Raw genomic sequence first — 22,766 nt, forward strand, 5'->3', positions numbered from 1 at the left:
AATTGATTATTGAGTTATTTATTTTTTACATGACTTTGAGTTTGACTTTCTTATGAATCTCTTATGCAACTTTTTATGTTGGTATGTGTCTGTATTTGTGTGTCTGCAGCAGATTTATATTTCTCTGGACATCACAGATTGATGTCGATTCCTCACATTTCATCTCTGGCTAAAGTATTGACTGTCACTACAAACACATGACTCTTAGTTACACAGACACAAAAGCATAATAAATGTGACCTCATGAGACACAGTTGATCTTTCCACTGACATCAAAGGTAAGTAAAATGTTAATGACCTACAGAGTCCAATGATTCATCAACAGATTTATACTAGTGATTTAATACTACATATTTAAAAAAGGAACATAGAGAAAAAAGCTGCTATTATTCTTCTGCATTAATAAATAACAGCCTAAATCAATGTTTGTTTTGTAGTAAAACACAAAAAGCTATCTGTACTGCAAAACCACTGATTCACACTCTCTAACAAGATGAATGAATGTAAACAGGTTGATTACATTGCAGTAATCACCTGTTAAGTATGTGAAAAGGCAGAATAGAAGTTTGTTCATGTTTACAGGTCTCAGGGACTTCGACTGCATGGATGTGAAAAAACTAATAATTATACGCGTCTTGTGGACAAAGCCGTACCTCTTATCTCTTTGCTGATTTTGTCCTGTACATGCTCAAGTGATGGTTTTAACAAAACATCTCATCCTGCTTTTTTTAAAAGTCATATGTATCACTCACTTTAAATTTTGTCCCTGGAAAATGTAAACAAAGGCAGCGTGCAGTTAATCGCTTCGTCTGACACCTACCCCCTGCCAGCCGTTTCAGGCATTAAACATTTCAGTCTGTTTCACAACCAGCAAAAAACTCCTCACAGGAGCTTTAATTTATATTCTTCTTTTTAAAAAGGTAATATTCAATAAGTGGAGTTCAATTTTAAAGCATGACTGGTGTTAACAATGCCATAACCATAACATCCTAACAAACGGTAAAGACAATATTCCCTGATAATTTAGCTTATTATGTATGTATGTGTGAGATTTCATAATCCACATCAAGACTTGGTCCAGACAAATGAACACATGGTTAAATGGGCAGCACTTATAAAGCACATTCTACTCCCCTTGACCATTCAAAGAGCTTTGCACTCACACATCCACACACTGAAGACACTAATGCCTGGTGCCTGCTCATCAGGATGAAATCGTATTCACACTCAAACCTCTCACACACCAATCGCACAACCATAAGGAAGCAGCTTTGTGTAACTTGCCCAAGGACCCCTCATCATGCAAAAACTAGAAAAGCCGGTCATTAAACGATGTGGGCGACTCATCACACTTCAGCCACAGCTGCTCAGTGCTCAGTGACACATTGCCCAAAACCCATTGTGCGCTTCAGCAGGAGATAAATGCGGTTGTAGACGGAAACATCCTGTCTGCGTTTTGCCCAGACAAAAAGCAGGATGCAGTAAGAAACATGGCAACACAAACCTGTACGGATAGGAATGTGTCTAATGAGGCGGTAAAACATTATCCAACAGTCATTTGTCTATTGAGTTGTGACTACAAGCAGGCAACATGCATCAGTGTAATTTTTCCATACAAATAAAGCAGAGATTTTATCGTATTTTGGTATTTTGAACTGTGTGGGGGAAAAAAAACATTAGGAATGAAAAAAAAAAATAGAACTCTTTTAACATGTTGATTCACAGCGATCTGGGCTGTGCATAAGTGTATAAAAATGGCTGATATCATTAAATCTACATAACTCCAAAAGTGGTTAGATCTCTGCAAGAGCACAAGTGCTTAGGCACTTGATTAAAGAAGCTGATGAACAGACAGTTTTTTCACAAATGTTTCTGAGACACAGGAAAGGAAGTGTCCTGTTTTATAATGTGGCTGCTCCACAAATGTTCTGTACTTGTTGTTCTCCATGCATTGTTTATATCTAGTATACCACTGACAGCCTACTTGCCTATAATGTTACGTATGATCAGCTGGTGTATTCCCCTTCATATGTTGCTACAGATTCAAGTCATGGAGCAGGTCATTATATTTCCAAAACAAAAATACCTGAGGAAACACAAAGCATTGTTTAACCACCCTTACTGCTGTCCTGAAGCTTTTTACGGGATCATCTACAACACTTCTAACACCGAAATAAATAAATATTATATTGTTGTTTTTAGCCTATTTGCCAAATTGTGCCTCATTTCCTTATCAAAATCATGATGGTTGCTGGAAATGACATATAAGAAAATGAATATATATAATAAAGTCCATCTGCCTTATCTGACACTACAGTATTGGAGCTGTCATCAGGAGCATGAAGGCGTGTTTATGTTAATGTGTAGGTATGTGTGTATCATCATCAGCATTTGTGTAGGTTGCACATCTATAATTTAAAGACAGACATGCTTTGGTTACCACATCATATCTGCTTTACCCACAGGATATCTTGAATTAATTTTCAATTCGTATAAAGCATGATAACAGAATTCCAAATAATGTAGTGTGTAGCTTTGCAGTCATCTCTCAGTCTGCACTGGCAGCCACGCAGAAAGAGAGAAAAATAGGTGCTTACTTGATCAGACAAAGATAATAGTTCAAGGACAGCTTTTAAAGTGAAGATTTTTCATACCATTCAGAGGCTTGACATGAGGCTCTGAAAAAATAATTATGATCTTCACAGAGGAAAGTTTCTCTACTACTGGTCTGATAAATCCCTTTTGGTCTAGCTTAGTATTTTCAAAGCTGCTACAAGTGTACAATCTATATGTAAAGTAAAACTCTGATCTGAGGCTGTGCTGTGCTAATGTCAGAATGCTACCATGCTCACATTAACTTTGCTAACATGTTGATGTTTAGCAGGGAATAGTGTTTACACTGTTCACCATCTTAGTTTACTGTGTGACCATGCTATCATTTGGTCATTTTCATTATTTGATCTAATGATGGCACTATATTGAAAGTTAAGGAATCATATAACTTGTCCTACAGGGACTTTGATTGTCTGACCCAATTCTAGGGCAATCCAATAGATGGTTGTCACAACTACACTTTTCACTTTCCGTGCAAACATGTGGTCTCAACTGGTGTTTAATTGGTGTTGGCCTTTAAAATTAACAATGGTGCAAGAGGAAGTGTCATACCAAATGCTCACATCATCTTCTGGGAATCGTGCATGTCTATACTATACTCTAATATGTGTTGATATACAGTATTTCAACCATGACCAAACTGTGGACCATGTAAGCGTAAGAGAGACAAGCATAAAGCTTTCCCTGAGAGGCTGCAGCGAACAAGTGTGTTGTTGCTGTTGTGTGTGACAAGCCGCCTTGGATACAAAGCAGCGTTAAGAAGTATATATGGAGAATAACATGAAAAGACATCTCATGCAAATGTGGATTTGTTGCCTATAGCTTCAGTGGTGAAGTGGTATTTGTTTCTGTTTGTTAGTTGAAATGGAAGAAACGTTTTTTGAGTCATAAACTTACAAATGATTTAAAGAATGATATTTTCTAAACCCGGCATCTTGAGTAAGGAGTGAGAAAGATATATTTAGGCTTAACAAGTTGTCAAGTTGTCATTTCTGTGACTCTGATTCGTTCCTTTTCTAAAATCAATCACAGTTATTGTTCATTATAATATCCACGTAGAACACCACTATGTCACTTCTGAGTTAAATGGTGCAGAGCAGACAGGTTTTCAAATTTCACTCAAGGTAATCATGGTCATAGACAGCACAGAGTTTACTTTCTGAAAAGGAAGGAGAGAAGTAACATTATTTCAACGGTAGGTTCTTAAATAAATGTTAGCAGTAGTTTAAACACAGACACCTGATTTTAGATGTCTATGGCTTTAAGTAATACAGCACTAAGGTCACTAAGTTTAGTTGATGATGGTAACACTGGGCTGGAGACTGTCTCTAAGTGTGTCTCACCTGCTATACAATGACACTGTGGGGTAGACATATTTTATTAAAGAAGCTAACACAGCATTTAAGTGTATTACTTTAAACATTACAGTTACGCCTAAATTATACAGAAGAGAACAAGTCAGCCAATTTCACATTTCAGATTTATTGTGACTGTTGCTTTCAACCTCAGAGCATCTTGTCTATAGAGTGCCAATCTCTGATCCCATTGGCTATAATCTGACGATGATATAGCCTCTGGGGACAGTGAACATGCTGGGCGTGTAGCCAGCGGTTAGCGATAAACGACTTCCAGTCAAGAGTTCCTTTTCCGCATGCTGCATTCTTGCAAAAAAAGAAACCGTTTTTCTTGTGATTGCTCTGCCGAAATTTCAACATCATGATGCAGATTAGCAAAAAGTAAAAATGCAAGCTTTGTCAGGTCTGTCCTCAAGAGGAGAAGGAAACAACTTTTAAAATGCTTGTTTGTTGAACGCAGGTCGGATCATATCTGATGCATTCGAGGAAGTTGGGAAATCTGAACGCTGAAACGCTTTTGTGTCACAGCTTCAAGGGAATTGATCTCAAGTAGAATTTTAGATCTAACATATTGTTAGCTGTTAGCATGCAGATGTCTGTTTATAGAGATTAATAAGAAGCTAAATCATTGTCAGATGACCGGTGATGGGAGATGGGATGTCATTATGGCGCATTATGTTCCGCCTGCTTTTGCTCTCCACACAGACTGTTTTTCCTGCATACACCACAGCCTGCTGATACTTGATTGTTCAATATGACTAGGAATACAAGCGTAGTACAAACAGAAACCAGAACACTTGACGTCCCAAAAATCCGTCCCTGCCTACAGATTTCTTAGTAGAATCTGTAAAATAGGGTGCTAAAGTTCCCTTACACTGTTTTTAAGGAGTTGGAATCATTTACACAACAGTTTTCACAATATTTTAAAAACCTTGACAGTCCAATCCTACATGTAGATTAAGTATTGGTCCTGCCATTTCCAACTTGACTTTCTTCTTGAATAAACAGAAACATTCTGATATAATGCATAAAAAAGCATTTTGGACACAATTCCATTCACTGTATGTAATCCTCCTTTATGTGCCTACTTTTTCAGTTTCTCCATTCTTTGTACCACCTGTTACATTCCCCACTGCTTTTCTCTCGCCGTCTTGTGACGGTTATTTTCTCATATCAACATTTAATGGCTGACAGCATGGCATCCAAGATTGGCTCGAATTATGTTTTGAAACACAGTATTATTAGAGCTTCCTGTCTCTATCTTATTTCTCATTTCCATCGGTGTTTTAGGAGGCCTTGACTGAATAGTACTTTAAAAGCCCCTGAAAACCAAATCAAAATGGCCACAGCTTTTCAAATAAGAATCTCTCTCCTTGTCGACAGGGTTGGGTTTGAACAACAATACAACAACCCTTGGAAAAACAAACAACGGATAGTCATTGACACAAGACCTTCATGTTTGCAGTGTGAGTCATTGCCTGGCACAGGCTTTCTGGGACATCAGCCGGAGCAGAGTCGGGAGATCAGGGGAGGTCTTTACTTAACTGGAACAAGGCAAAATTAATGTATGTTTGCTCCTTCAAAAACAATACTGAGGCCTGAAACTACCTTTAAACCACTTCTATAATAGTTTTTGAAATAATACAATTTAATTCACGTGTCAATTGTGGATGAAATATGTTATTGAATTAACAAATAACAAACGTGACATCTCCAGGTGTAAATTTTGTACAAATAATATTTTTTATGTCACCTTCACATTTTACATAATGCACAAACACTAAAGTTCTGCTCAGTCTTTGATTGAGCAGAAATACAGATACTTTTTTACACTATTACTCTGAATTCCCTCTAACCAGGAAGAAAATAAAAGACAATTCTAACATATAGTGTCCTTTTTGAACTAAAAATTGCTAATGTAACCACTCCGTAAGGTGGGCTGTGCAATTCTAATCCAATACACTTTTTTAAATTCAAAGAATATCTCTGAATGGAAAGGGAATTTGTTGGCTGTTAACTTCAAATATCCACACGCTTTCTCCAGCATGACATTAGAAAGATAAGAGCATTTGAATTGCCATTTGAAACATTCAAATTTAGAGCAGTGCACTGTCACCTGAAGAAACAAAATGCATGTTTAACAGGCAGAAAACTGTTGAGAGCAACTGAAACATTAGAGGAGGTTCTTGGGAAAGAAAGTGAGTCACGACTTTAAAAGTTGGTAATGGAGGAGTTGAGCTGTCAGCATATGAGTAAAAGATGTTAGATGTTGTTGAAGTAGAGAAAATACAGCACAGAGCCAAATCTTCCTCGAGCTGCTTCATGAGTCATTATTCTGATTTATTTAAAGAGTTGCAGTGGTTCCAATATTGTGCATGAAACTTACTTGGGAGATGATTACTAGACACTTTATAGATCTAAGTCAAAGCATGTTCCACTTCACATTATTAGTGCTAATGAAAGGCCTTGATGTGAAATAAGAGCACATAATGAACAGTTTGTAATGCCCTGTGAGAAATGTCCCGGTACATTTTGTAAAATCCTCTTAAATAAACTTCAGTGACTTTGATGTCCACATTTCTTGCTGTGAGTGTATGATGCAAAAACAGCCAACATCTTACTTGTTGCAAACTGACATTGATCTGACGAGGTGCCTGCAGGGAGAACAGCAGGTAGAACAGTTTGTGGCAGTCAGCCTACCTCCTACACCGCTGGGTATAGAGGTCCTTCATGGATGGCAGCTTTGTCCTTGTGATATGCTGGGAACAGGAGAGAGCTGACCACACGGCCCTGAGGGGCACCTAAGTTGACAGGCAGAGAGGAGGAAGTGGTGCCGTATCAGCACAGCCTAAGGTTGGCCTCTCAGGAAGTCCCGCGTCCAATCAAAAGTATGTTTTAAGCCCAAGCTTGGTATTGGATGCTGAACTTTTCCTGTGAGAAACTTTTCTTACTTATCTTCTTCAGCATCCAATCTGTCTGTCTTAGGATGTTTATCCATTGTCTCCCAAATGGTCCCTTTAAAACAGCTAAACCCACAAGAGGCTGACATTTGAAACATTCATCTGAAACCGACAGTGTTGCATTCAGGTAAGACAGCAGCGAGGGCAGAGATAAAGTGAACCTGTCAAGCTGAGACATTTGATTTCACATCTGAAACTGAAAAGAAGAGATCATTGATTGTATAACTGCGTTCTCTGTGGGAAGTTGTGTGGCAGTTTTGTGAACTAGTATTACTGATTCATGGTTCAATGGCACAGTTCAATTATAAAAAAGAGATGACTGAGGTAAGCCACAGTGGAAACTGCCGGTGGAGATAATAAAATAAAGTTGGAGTCTACTGGTTAATGCTGTGCATGATGGATGACATGCTGTGATACGATCAGCGGCAGAAGTGTTATGAACTGAGCATTTAAGGACAAGCATAGTGAAGCTTAGCGTTGTCGTCTTCATTTTCAATAATGGATTCTGTGTCCTAGCAGGCGGTGGTGGGGACCCTTTAGCAAGCTCTCTCAGTCTAAGTGGGAAACACTGAATTGTAAATGTGATGAAGTACTGAGTGATGTGCTGCAGTATTTTTCCTCACTGTATCTGGTATCCTTAATTTTATCTAACATAGAAACAGAAGGATCTATTGGATCATTTAACAATGCTACACGGACATGTACCGTAAAAACCGGAATATAAGTCACAACGGAATATAAGACGCAGTCTGTTTTGGGGGCTATACCAGAGGGAAAAAAGGTTTTCTGTAGCTATTTATGAATAAAAACGTGTATACAAGTTATTTTAACACAATTTCAATTTATTTTCATTAAAAACACACACTTTACAACCTACCATCTGTTTATACATGTAGAGTTTGCAATCATGCTAGCTACCGGTGCTGTTGCTAGCGGTAGCTGGCAGCCTATGGTAACAGTGATTGTTGTGAGGGTGGCGGCTGCAATGGCGATCATGACAGTGTATGTCCGTGACGAAGCATTAGCAACAATAAAGTTAGTTTTCCTCGCTTAAAACAGCGATAGCAGATTAATCGTCTGGGTAAAATATCGTAACACAATAACATACTTTACTTCTCTCTGCATTTTTACTGGTATATTGGTCGCATTGGTTTATAGGATGCAGCCCACTTAATGAAAAAAAATGTATTAAAAGTGCGTCTTATACACCAAATTTTACGTTAAGTATTTTTTAGTTTGCTGAGGAATCATGGCCATTGTTTGCACACTTATGTTGAGTAACACTAATCAGTTGAGTGGAAGGAAAATTGTCCTTGAATGTGCAAACCTAGAGTAAACATAGCTGGTGAATTCATCCAGAACCAGAGTAAAGTGACTGAAGCGCTGGATGTAAGTATCTACAAAATATAATCTTTAGCTTCAGGTCATCTTATTGAAGCAGCAGTCCAGTATTCTGTATGTTTTGGTGTGCAGGATAAAGTGTGTCCTTAAAGTTTCCCTGTAGAGAGTTTCTCTTCTTGTTTTTGTTTAAGGAGTGAGTCCCAGATTTATTTGTTTGTGCACTTGAGGATAAAATATCCCTGCCAATAGTTTCACACTATTCTACAGATCTACATGCCAAGATACACAGCAGGAAAAATGAACACTGCAAGATAGTAAACACGGATGTGACCAACAGAGGCTTCAAACTTTAAGAATAGGCACCTTCACAAATGTTTAATGCTAAAGGAAATTAATTCATCTTATTTTTCAGACCTCAAGGATACTCAGAGTTGGCACAACACAATGAGTGTTGGTGAGTAGTACTCAAGAGTTTTTGTTCGTTATTGCCATGCGCAGATGATGTACAAAAACAACACCTTTATTTAAAAAAGGGATGATGTTGGCTTTTTATTATAAAGACAAAACATTGCAAGGGACTGTTGAGAACTTATGTATTTACTTTCGACAAGCTACCATATCTGTTAGTTCAAATGCACAGGCCATCTGGTTCAATCTTAATGGCTTCCCAGGCTTACTGCTTTTGTCCACACAGACTGCCAAAATGAACACAAAATGAAAGTTACTCACAGTTGCTTTAATTAAATCTTTTTAGTTACTGAATAATGTTAAGACTTAAACCATTTATGAAAAGCAAGCATGCGTGCACACATGAATGAAAGTAATTAAACTACACTACTACACATTCTAAATATAGATGTTTACACAGTAATAAAATCATAATCATAATCCCTACTCCCCACAAAACAAAGAGTGTGTACACTTGTGTATGAGATCTCTAAGGTGTGTGAACAAAGACTCATCAAGCAGGAGCTCAGATGGAGAAGAAAGTGATCCAGCCAAGACCTCCCTCAGTTATTAAACTTAGCATGGGAACTACAGTAGGCATCAAATCTAATAACTAGTGTTTGCTTTAAAGCCTTAAAGGCTTAGTCTCACACTGCAACTCATCTAGGGACAGAAAGGTTGCAACGAGTGAGGAAAGAAGAGAAAAGAGTCTTTACAGTTTTGAGGAATACTAGTCTGTATATATTTATTTTACATTTTGGAGGATTTTCTGTTCAGTTTTGTGTCAACATCATCAACATTGTTTGTTGCAATGTCACTGTGTTCTCTGTAGTAATGATACAAAAGGCCAGGTTTTTAGTTGTGAAAAAGATGGTGAGCCGCCCACAGGAGCATGACTTTGCATGTTAGTTATATTGTTCATTTCTCATATTAAAGTGTTCACATTACCCAAACACATTCTCACTTATAATTTTCTTTAGTCATCAATATTTCATTATCACATCATCTCTGAATAATAAATATTTATCCTTACTAAATGTACGTGTTTCTGCTGATTGAAATCCCTCAATCATATAAGACCAAATATTATATTTTTTATATATTTCTTGCTATTTATACTGCAATACACAATGTAAGTCACAGAGTTGGTTATACTCAGCATACTGAGCATTATTTTGTGTAGAATTGTTCGTGCAAATAGGGCTGTATTAAACTTATACTAGGGAAGTAACCTGAGTAAACAAGAAGGTAGAAATATCTTACTAAGATAACATGACAACTTAAAACTAAATCAACTTAAAGAGATAGGAGAAACTAAATTATAACTTTAAAGTAATAATCTCGAAGATTGTCTTGTAAATAAATGCCTGATTAGTCACTATCTATTGCCAAATGAGGTAACACAATGGTGATTGGGCCTATGTCCCATTTACAGTATATAGTATTATCATGGACTGGGTGTCTGTGGCAACATTCGCAAAAAAAAAAAATCACAAGCGGTGCCCCGTTAGCAACTCGTTTTCCATCAGCCAGCAGTGGTTGGTCTGCCAGAGAGGGTAGGTGCAGCTAAGCGGCTGTTTTTCCGGTCTCTGCAAGTGTTGCGAGTAAACAGTAATCTACTATGGCTGAACAAAGAAAAGATCGATGACTACAGATACAACTTCAACAATAAGTGAAAATCCAAAGAAAAGGAAACGTATTCAATGCTCAGATGAAGTCAAACAGTTTAAAAAAGAAAGCGACCATCAGTGAGGACAATCAAGAGTTACAACTGAAACAAAGGGAGCCAACTGTAGACGTCTGGTTATAAGAGACGTATGTGCCTGCAATTCCTTTTTATCACCATTAGGTGCCACCAAAGAGAATGAAACTGAAATCTTCAAGATAACATCTTTAAGGAACCTAACTTCAAAATTATTACTTTAATTCAGTTTATATCACAGATGTATCAACACAATTTCTTCCTTCCCGATACTTGGTTATTGGCTGGATCAAGAAGGGAGAAAGTACTATTTTTCTTAGCTTTCAAGTTAAAATGCAGAATTCCTCTTGAAAAATTTGATTTGGTAGAAATATATGTCTATGTTTAAAACTACTTGTAGTAAATGAACAAGCTGCCAGTTCAAACCTAATCCCAGTGGTTTGCTATTCCTGGTTTTATACATACATTGCTCCTCTGAACTGATCTGGGTTTTACTATGACAACTATGAGTTTTCATAGGAAGTGAAGGAGTTCATTGTACAGGTTGTAGACGTGATTACACAAATGCTGTAGATTATGTATGGACATAAATCTGTGGTTTATGACTGATGTGGTTTGGGTCACAGTCAACTAAGGCTACTCATGATTTTAGAACTACATTTTTAAAAAACACTATCTCAGTTCTGACCACTCATACACCACCAATCACCAATTGCAATCAGACCCCGGAACCAGTCAAACATATTTGTTGGAGAAAATGCAGGCAAATGATACAATTATTACCCAGACTGTTTGTTGTAGGCATCTACCACAGTTTATAACTGACTTCCCAGCTCAACTTTGACCACTACTGTGTATAACATACTTTTAAACAGTACTGCCAATTTTTACTTTGCAATGAGCGATTACTGCTGACATTATAGTTATCCAGCCTCCAGCCTTTTTTTGTAATGTTGCTGTGTTCTCTGTAGTAATGATGGCCAAAAACACAAACATTCAAACAGAATTATCCTTTAACAGACTAAAACATCAGAACCATTCTTGGTCTTTAAATTCATTTTCATGTAATTCCATGGCATAGCCCCAAGATGAAATACTTTCATCCATAGCCAAAACCATTTCCTAAAGCACATGTGCAATGCTAATTTATAGTGTTACTCTTACTCGTCTCATCTTTGCAGTTGTAGATAAATCCATGTTTAGGGCTCCACTGAGTATCAACCACCGTAGGACAGGCTCTGTTGATTGACTTAAAATAAACTGCGATGTCTATCTTCATCCTAATGAAAATGTTACAGTGCAATCATTTGCCAGTACAATTCATGGACCCAAATTGTGCCATCAGTGTATGTGTGTGTGTGGATTAAGTGTGGTGCAAAGCAATTTGAGTGTTCAAAGTGCAGTCCATTTACCATAAATGGCCCAGAGGAGTATGATATGTCCGGCTTTGGATACGACATAAAACTTGTTAGTGTGATACATCCACTGTTGGTTTTAGTCCTATCAAGGGATTTTTAGACAATATGAAAAAAGCAGAACATCACCAGACAGAACCTCTGACTTGTTGTGAATGTGGCCTAAATTGCGCTGTGGTAATTGAGGTTCACTTGTACTCCATGACAGCTCTGTGATATTCAACCTAACTGACATTCAGAGAGCTGGTCCTGAATAGTTAATGTTTCTCTTTTTATGCCGCTCACAGCCTGAACACAGGAAGTCCCACAGAAAATTATTCAAAACTGTTCCACTTTAACGTATCAACTCCATTCATTATTTCATGTTTCAGGAGAGATGCCTGCTTATGTCCATTATTGAAACACACTCGTTCAGAGGCAGACACACACATTGGTTCTGCAAGCCTCTCTGGTATTCAGCTGATCAAAAGAGAGACAAGCTGCTGCCACTGCGTCCTCCGTTTGGCTTACTTCAACTTTGAATGCAGTTTTGCAGTTGTTTAATGGAGGCTTTCTGCATTGTGCTGCACTATCTGAAGGAGACTGGTGGCTAAAGCAATTAAGTAGAGTGCATTAAGTGGCTTTGCCAGCCAATCAGATGTGACTGCATACTGTTTACTGCATATATTATTAGACTGGAAAGGTTTTAAAGGATGTTGTCTTTCATTCATCAAAAATGAATCCAATAATGTAAAGGAAGACAGAATTGTGTAGTTAAGTCGAGTGTCCTCTCTTGGACAGGGGCTCTCATACAGGACAGGAGGGGGTTAAGCTGCCATGTCAAAACTGGACACATCTCAGTTGAGACTGAGGTCGGGGCACTCCTGAAATAAGAAACCACCCCAAGGTGGGCCAGGTAACATGTACGAAACATACCTCTATGAATATTAAAAGTGCCCTTGCCTCTAGCTGTGTAAAGCCTGTTACTGCCTGACTGGTCACATGTTTATCTGTCCATGTCCATTTTTCCTTTCTACTCCTGCTCTCTTACCTCTTACAACTCTCAGCCACACACCTTTAGTTTCTCACTTTTTCTTTGAATAGAAATCTAAGAGGGTGTTCATCTTAAACAAAATCAGATGCAAATGCGTTAAGGAACCCCAGTAAAATATTTCAGCTATGTGCAAAACAGTAGTGGAATGAGCCTATAGCCTCTGCACTCTGCTCATGAATTATAAAAGTGAAGAGGTTCTTCATGTGCAAAAATATGCAGACTGCAAGGTATGAAATCTCTATTAAGGTCATTTTAGATGAGAAGAATGGTTCTGTTTTTAAGCTTTATTTCTTGTAGCGATGTTGGCATTCTTGTGGTGACTGGTGTAGAAGGTATGCACAGATTTGATGTGTGATGCCTTCAATCTGTTCCTGGTCACAAAGAGGTTGTATCTCCTTCTGAAGATAACCTCATATCTTGCTCAAATAAACTTGAAGGGACACAAGGGACATAAGCAGACCTGCTGACAGGCACATCCTCAAAGGTCCCGAAGCTTAATGTAATATAGGTTCTAACAGACTCTCTAGGAAAGGCAGAAAAGCCCCAGCCTTAATTTGAGGAATTTAGCTCTCCTCCACCAGCTTTGTCCTCTTCACACTCGCTGCCAGATGAGCACACAGGCATAAATAAGTAAGAAGTAGTGCATACTGTGGTAGACATAAATACACACTTCATCATCAAAAGTACATCACTTTAAATATTATGAATATAGTTGGATATTAAACTGCTTATCTGCCCAGAAGGAGTTAAGCTCAGAATCCAACTTGAGCTGATGCAATTGCCTCTCCATCCCTGCAAGACTCTCTTTAGGACTCTTTGCTTGCGTCTGTCTTTATTTGTGTTGCTTTTCAATGGTAGTTGTTGCTAAAAGTTATTAACTTTTTTGAAGGAAATACGTGGAAATACAAATACAAAAAAATATAAAATGTGTTTTTGTGTCATTTTATGTTTTGTTATTTCCTTTGTTTCTGCATATATCCTCATATTTTGTTGAAGTCAGTATTTTTCTTCACATCTAACAGTTTAATGAATATTTTTTTTTATTTCTAAGTTTTTGTTTTTTAATAAAACAAGACTAGGTCAAGTATGTGGCTGACCGCATTAGGTCAATGTGCGATTTTGTGGGCAATGTGTTACCTTATGAGGCTGATGACAACGTGTTTGAAAGCAGGTGAGTGCTGCCGACGTAGGCTGCGGACGAGCAGCCCCGCCTACTCCCCCAAAAAAGTATCCAGACTCGTATAGACAGAGTCGCATCAGTAGAGGTTCAATATGCTCCATGATTCGCCATTGCGATGTTGCATCTCTCTCTCTCTATGGCTCTGAAAGTACCGTCACTCAATCACTCAGTCAGTCACATACAGACCCATGTGTTGGGCTGACCCAGGCAGTCAGTCAAAAAAAGGGTATACCTAACTTTTATACAATCTCGTATTATGTAGATGGAACTGTGATTTTCCTGTAATTAATGGGATAGTTTGGTTTGTTTGCAGTGGGGTTGTATGAGATACTTATCAGAAGTAACTGAGTGAGTGAGTGACGGTGGTGCTTGATTGTTTTTTTTCCCGGACTGTTGAAACAGAGTATCCTCATTACCTTATAGATTACACAGAGTTCTGCTGAGTGTTAATGGTGTTAGATAGAGGTAGCTGCTCTGTACCAGCTGGACATTTCCTAAAAAGCAATGCTGTACCTAACCATCATGAAAGCTAGCGCCAAATAAATGAATGAAGCAACTCACCAAACAGTTGAGTTTCCCCCTGTCTCTCTGTCAGCCAGTCTCATCTGTAAAAGTACCTCCTCCCTGTTCTCTGGTTCATAAAAGTATCCTCTCCAGCACGAAGAGCAAGCTGGATCATTCGGCGTTGGTTTTGTATAAGGCGTATGACTGTCTCAGTGTTGCGCCTGGAGTGTTGGTGTTTACATGAGCGGAGTGCTATCTAACTCCTTTATCACTCAACAGTATAACACTTCACGGCATGAAGGACAACAATGCCCTCTAGTCCCCACCGTGAACAGCACTTAACATTGTATTTTCTTTAGTTTGTTGTCTCCTCTGTAAACCGCTGACCCAAACAGCTGATCCGATACTGCACGCTGCAGGCGCAGTAACACGTATGTGTTGCGGCCCACACAAAGTATTGCTAAATATAGAGGCGTTCTTACTGAAAAGTGAAATGTGGTGAATTATTCAAATATAGCATACAATCGATATCATTATTGGTTTTTAGGTTGGACGTCCTTATAATTGGACAGATTACGTGTGAAACTGACCCTATCTGCAGCCATATAGCCTAGCTTCTGTGCCGACAATCCGAACTATCCCTTTAAGAAGAGTTAGACAGAGTTGAGCAGAATTTGCTTTTTGTAACTGTCAGAAAGTTACTATTTGCAGCCTTTACAGCAGTTTCCAGCCAAAGTGTGGTTTAATTGTATCTATGTATGAAGGTGCAAGTGTTATGTATGTGAACATAAGGGGGTGTTAATGCCATTGCACAGGGCTAAGAAGACAACTTTAATTTAGTTTCTTCTCGAGAAGATATTGATGACAATTAAGAGATAGAGCTGCAGTTATATTTTCACATTAACAAAAAGTCAAATCACTGTGAGAAGTATAGCTTGCAGTGACGAACTGTCAGAAAGTCATTTTAGCACCTTTCAGTTCAATCTTTTGGTTTTATGACTTACAATCGTGCTGCTCTGTGTCACTCTCATGGGTCTCATCAGCATCAGTTTTAGTTAAAAAAAAGTTTTAATAAACAAACTGTGCACAACCTGCTTGTCAGAAAACTGCAGACAAGCAAAGTTAGCAACCAGCTAGTGGAAGATTGAGCAGCCAATGAGTAAGATACATCCCATAATAACTTGATCAGATCAGGGCTCAGAGAAGAGTAAATATTAGACACCTTCGGAAGACGTGTTTGTTTTTTGGGTGAGCAAAACTATCACTTTACTGTCCCTTATTAAATATTAGTGATGCATTGACTCCACTTACTCCATTGCTCAAGTGCCTGTGTAGATGGGTCACAAACTAGAGGGGGAACATAAATAAAACAATGAGGGCTCACTGAATGGATTGGAGTTTGGTATGCTGTGGTACCAATTAACTCAATGAGGGAGTTCCTAAAAATGATTCACAATCTTTTCGAGTTACAATGAATAAGAAAAAACTACACTGAGACACTTTCAACTTCTCTTTTGTCTTTGTTTACTCTAAAGCTCTTTCCCACCAGAACTATAAAGATTTTGTCACCACCGAGGGCGGTGATCCCTCCCAATCAATTCATAATGTAGTGATGATTATCTAAAATGGTACATTTTTAACCCTACAGCTCAAACTAATTTGGGATTTCCTTCGGGACCATATCATCTCAGTGTGTGGGAGGCAGTCTGGGATGCTTCCCCTACAAAATCTCAGGAAAACTGCTGTTGCTTATCTTTAATGAAATGGAAAAGATAACCAGTTCGGGGCTCATCCTTGATGCACTTTGCTCTTTTCAATGTGTTACAAAACATAGATCTAATGTTTTGGGGTTGTCAAAATATGCTTTCATTGTTGAATTGCCTCATTATCGCAAATGTCAACAAACAAACAAAACAAAAAAGTCTGCTTTTATGATTTAAATATTGTTATGAGCAAGTTAAAGCACTGATTTTCTCATTGCTTTCAAATTGTGTTTTTTAACACAGCTCTCTTCCTAGTGTGTGAATGTGTGTGTGTGTGTGTGTGTTTGTGTGTGTTCGGGTGTAGCCCTGTCTCTCATTTGATTCCATCTTTCACTCCCTTCCTGTCATCTCCTTCCTTCATCGCAGTTTCTACATCGCCTTTTCCCTTCTTTGGTCTTTCACCCAAAAAGGACAACAGATGGAGGAGATAGTACAGCTGCTGAATGTTGCTGTGGAAACAGTGTTTTGTTCTTCTTTATCTGCACTATAGATAAAATACTACAGCAAAAAACAACATCACTGTAAATGCAAACATTGTCCCTAATTAATAAGATTGTGCATTAAACAAACACTAGACTTTTGATTTTGATTTTACTTTGTTACACTGACTTTTCTGTTCTTTTCAGCCACATGCTTGTTTCACTTAGTTGATTTTTCTGAGTCTGGGAGAGTTTTCGAGGAAGTACACTTGCTTTTTAACCTTGCATTCTGCGTCATGAAGGTAATTGTTCACATACTTGTCTGTGCACTACGCGTGTTACTGGGGGATACCTCTAGAAGGCACACCAAAGAGCTCAGGTCGTATGCAACTACGGATGCGAGATGTAAACAACAGACACAGTGACACTGTTGGGTGGACAGAACACAGTCGGCACTGTCCGTACTCCGTTTCTCCAACATTTTCCTCCCTGCACGGATGTTACGGTCCCGGACTTCTTTCCATTTAGTTTTGCAGGTTTCCACGTCGACTTCTGATATGGAACTTTTCCGTCCCCAGCCATTTTGACAGCCATGTTTGTTACTGTGCATGGGCAATAACATATCGTACAGATGTGGATAATTGCAGACTTGGTCTGTCAGCTTGTCTTCTAAACTTAGTGCAATTGTTGTCCCTGCTTTGTGGATGCTTCCCCTTTGCCTCTCCACTGCCCCTACCGTTCATGTGCATATTGCATCTTGCGTACACGTAGAGTTCATTTTTGAGGACGCACAGAGCTGATGCTCCAAACAGACGCAGGGAACGGGTCTATGGAGGACTGAAATAAATGAATAAATAAATATCTCGAATAAATAAATAAGTAAATAAAATAATAAAGACAGAAATGTAGAAATAAAAGCTTCAATTATCAAATAAATGTTCATATTAATTTAAAATATATAAATATATTCAGAAATATAAAAATAACTTTATTAAATGTTTTTATTTTTTTGACAAATTCCTTATTTTTGTATTCATTTATTTTCATATTCAATTATTTCACAATTTATTTTTTTCTGTTTACATTTATATCTGTTTTTCTTTATTTTAATATTTATTTATTTCTGTATTTATTCACGGTATGTAAATGAGTAGGCGTGTCTTGGCTATCCAGTCATTAGCAATCAATCCCACACACCACAGTACTGCGTGGATGTGTCGAGGTCTGTGCCCAGAGCTGCGAATATGGTGGTACTGCCAGTAGTTGGTGAGGGCTGTGTAGAAAAACGCCTCAATTGAAGGAAATTTGGCAACATTATCAAGGTAATATTGACAACAGCCTAGCAAGCTAACGCTATGTTAGGTAGCAAGCTGTCTTTGTAAACTTGATAACGGTTAAAACCAGGATATCAACAGTTACAGTGTTGGAGCTGTAACTGTTGACTTTTGTCTTACTTATGTCTAATTAATATTTCAGTTACATGGTAAGCGCTTCAACCAGTGCATGATGATAATGTCATGTAATGTTTATTTTCACTGTCAAGTGTAGTCAGTAGTCAACCCTAGCTCATGAATCGAACACATCAATCATGTGAGACTACACTTCTCCCTCCAGATCTAGCATCTGATCAGATATCTGCCAGACGTTCAGTTTCATAGCTCCTGCGAGAGGCGGCTGATCGCCTAGACGATCTAACAACGCAAGTATGAGCCACAACCAGAAATTAGACTGCAGTGTGGATTATTGTTTTCAACTGGTTATAACCAACACAATGTCTCTCTCCGTCAGTGGTTTCGGATAACTATCAAATTTTCCAACTGTGCCTCAACTCGAAATAGCATGGAAGGGTTAGATAGGGCTCGAGCTGAAGGACACCAAGTTGTCTTGTGGCTGATACACGTATGACCGGAGAGGATGTACTGGTAATTTTGGATGCAGGCTGGAAAAAAAAGGACAAAGTGCACAAGAAAAGTTAAACACTGGACAGCTAGATGCGCTTGTTAGCATGTCAGAGCGTTATATGTGTTTGTGGGAGCGAGTGTCTGTTTGTGCGTCTCATTGTGTGTGTCAATGTGTTTGTGTGTGGAAGCGTTAACGCAGAAAAAGTTTTGCGATTAAATGTATGTATGTTAGAAAATGTAGCATGCCGATGTAGCCCGTTTGTGTTGACGGAGCAGAAACCTCTACAAAATGATTATTAGGCAAAGGTTATTTATGGTTGCCAGCCATTTATTCTTAATTAATTCCTACATTTCCAACTTGTGAGAGAGTCTGTGTAGGTGTGTAAGAATAGATATTAGGATTTGTTCTTGCTAGTGGTAAAATGAGACTTGTGTGTGTGTAATTGTGCGTATATATAATGATATAAAAAGATTGAAGGTCCTCCTCTCAGTACTAGAGATTCAGATGATATACAGCCCTCCTCAGCCACACACACTCCCACTATTCTTCCCTCTGAGATCTGACTGCAGAAATAGCCATGTCACTGTACAAATGTTGTGTTCAACTCAGGATACTAAAGATTATCAGAGATCTATTGTCTCTCTGCTGCTCTGCCATTAACCTTTACCGGCTCATCATCTCTCTTTTGTTCACTCTATTTACTGTTCCACATACTTCTATATTATCTTTATCTCTCTTACTCCCTTTTCTGTCCCTCTCTCCCCTCCCTCTAACACGCACGCTTCATGGTGGGTCCAGCTGGAACCCTTTTACATCTCAAATCTTTCCTATATTTAAATTAAACAAACACAAGCTTGGTTATAAAACAAACGGATAAGAGCAAACTGATGAACATGAGTTGTGACAGTGCAAGCAGCAGGTCAATGAAACATTTCTTGAGACAATACATATTGAAACAACACAGCATGCATTTGACCAGAGTTCTTTAAGCTACTCTGTAGTCTGCCTGACCCACTGCTAAAGACAACATATGAATGCGCTGTACACAGATTGTAACAAAATTGTAACTTGTTATTAAGAAATAACATGGCTTATAAAGGCATACATATCCTGCTTTGTAACGTATGAGTACAAATCATTCATGAGTATGATTGTTTTGCCTAACTTGCTAGACCTACTTCCATTACAATCCTTAAACTTACTTTTCTCTCCAACCATTGATGCTGAGCAGGACGTTTGTAAAGGGATAGTTTTCATTTTCTGAAGTGGGGTTATACACTGAACAAAAATATAGACACACAACTTGTTCTTGCTACTATTTTTCATGAGCTGAACTCAAAGATCTAAGACTTTTTCTATGTACACAAAAGGCCTGTTTCTCTCAAATATTGTTCACAAATGGGTCTAAATCTGTGTTAGTGAGCACTTCTCCTTTGCCGAGATAATCCATCCACCTCACAGGTGTGGCATATCAAGATGCTGATTAGACAGCATGATTATTGCACAGGTGTGCCTTAGGCTGGCCACAATAAAAGGACACTCTAAAATGTGCAGTTTTACTGTATTGGGGGGGTCCGGGGGGGTCAGAAAACCAGTCAGTATCTGGTGTGACCACCATTTGCCTCACGCAGTGCAACACATCTCCTTCGCATAGAGTTGATCAGGTTGTTGATTGTGGCCTGTGGAATGTTGGTCCACTCCTCTTCAATGGCTGCGAAGTTCCAGAGCATCCCAACCATCCTTGCAACATGGGGCATTATCATGCTGCAACATGAGGTGATGGTCGTGGATGAATGGCACAACAATGGGCCTCAGGATCTTGCCACAGTATCTCTGTGCATTCAAAATGCCATCAATAAAATGCACCTGTGTTCGTTGTCCATAACATACGCCTGCCCATACCATAACCCCACCGCCACCATGGACCATGGGATAGATTATCTCGGCAAAGGAGAAGTGCTCACTAACACAGATTTAGACACATTTGTGAACAATATTTGAGAGAAATAGGCCTTTTGTGTACATAGAAAAAGTCTTAGATCTTTGAGTTCAGCTCATGAAAAATGGGAGCAAAAACAAAAGTGTTGCGTTTATGTTTTTGTTCAGTGTAGATATATAAGATTATCTTATCTTATAAGGGATCCTTAATGGTGATTATATTAAGTTCAGAACACGGCGGTGAGCACAGTCCCTGTGTGGAGAAACCAGCTGGACACAGAGGCTAAGTTATGTACTGCTGTTGACGGGGTATGGAGAAAAACATACTAAAAGCCACACAAAAATGTCACTTAAAGTGTATGCCACATTTTCTAATATTTTCACTGCTTCATCCTGCCATCAGACACCCATTTCTTTTTCTCAATCAGAATCAGAATGGGGGTTTATTGCCAAGTAGGTTTTCACATACAAGGAAATGTTTTGGTGGAGAACAATAACAGAACTAGAATAAAAATATGTAAAAGACTTAAATAGAACAAGATAAAATTAATAGGCAATAAGAGTAAAAATCTAAAAAACAATACGTATAATGCAAAAAATGTATAACAGGTGTTAATAAAAACTGTACAGATGTCCAGGATATTGAGTGCAAAAAGCTTACAGTATAAAATATAAATAAAAGACTATATAAAAGTGCAGTATGCGTCAATGTCACGTACAAGTACAATACAACCATACAAGTTTCATGTTCCTACCTGCCACACGCTGTGTTACACTGTAGATCAGCTGTTTGGGTCAGATAGTGCGGTAGCCTGCTCAAACTGAAATCAAACATTGCTGTTCTATAAAACTGGCTATCATAGATTTCACCTTGTTTGTTGAGTGATTTTGGCCTTAGCAGCTGTAGCAGTAGTGATCACTTTTGTGAAGAGGAATATGTAAAACCAACGTAAAACAAGGCAGCTAGACATTTGCTGAAGAGCTCTGCTGTACCTAACCATCAGGAAAGATAGAGGACACAACAACTTACCAAACAACCTCAGAAGTTTTGCTTCTTCTCGCCTGTCAATGGGTACATCCCAAGTCTCCTAAATTGCATCCATGCTTCCCTCACTTGCGCCTTAGTCCCTCCCACAGGGGATGCATGAAGAGAGGAGGGGAGGAGATGAGAGGGGAGTCTAGGGAATATGTTTGATATATGAGATGTCGTTTCCCCTGAAGCGTCACGTGAAGGGACGTCCTTTTCTGATGACGGCGTCAGATGATTACAGCTGGATCATCTGTCAAAGTCAAATAAAGATGTGTTTATCAGCTGTTTGTGTCTGTAAATATATTAATTATATTAAAACACATAGATACAGCATTTCATTGGTTTCCTGTTAGCTGTTTAACAAACACCTGCACATGAAGAACAGGCTTCACTCTGTGTTTATACTGTGTGCTGCTTGGAACCATACACACCTTTTTTGCCGGAGCTATGCTTTTATACTATTTATTCATTATGAGCCAGAGGTGGGAGACTCGAGTCGCAAATTTGAGGACTTCAGACTTGGTTGACTAACATTGATGGTAAATGGACTGTACTTACATAGCGCTTTTCTAGTCTTGCAACCACTCAAAGCTGCTTTTACACTACATGTCACATTCACCCATTCACACACTGATAGCAGAGGATGCTACATATTGTCCAACTGTCAATAAGACTTGACTTCGACTTGAGACAGCTGACTCATTACATTCTGAAACATGATTTGGTGATTTTTATGGCAGTGCACGCAAACCTGGCAACCAAAGGGACGCAGCAGAGGCAACACCGAAGGCAGCAGACGTGGAGGGCACTACGCCAAATATAATTACATTTGGATTTAAGGAGTATGTAATGGATGACTATAAAAAGAAAAGATTTAAACAAGATAAAACATTTATAGGGCATGCTTATAGAGCAAAAATTGCAAATGCTTGAAGAATGCCATCTACTTGAATTCATTATTAAATAAACCCAAACACTTTATTGGTGTCATAAAATCACATTGTGCTGATCAAACCTGACGTGGTTTATCTTCAGCTCACATGTGACTGAATGAAATGACAATACTTGCTGACAGAGACTCTGCTGCTTTCTCTGACTTAAATTTAATCAATTATAACATTTAACAGCAGAAATAATTGATCATATAGACTATAGAGATCTTAT

This window comes from Semicossyphus pulcher, unplaced genomic scaffold (assembly GCF_022749685.1).
Source record: "Semicossyphus pulcher isolate SPU_LCO1_2020_fin unplaced genomic scaffold, fSemPul1.0.p SCAF_16, whole genome shotgun sequence".
NCBI lineage: Eukaryota > Metazoa > Chordata > Actinopteri > Labriformes > Labridae > Semicossyphus > Semicossyphus pulcher.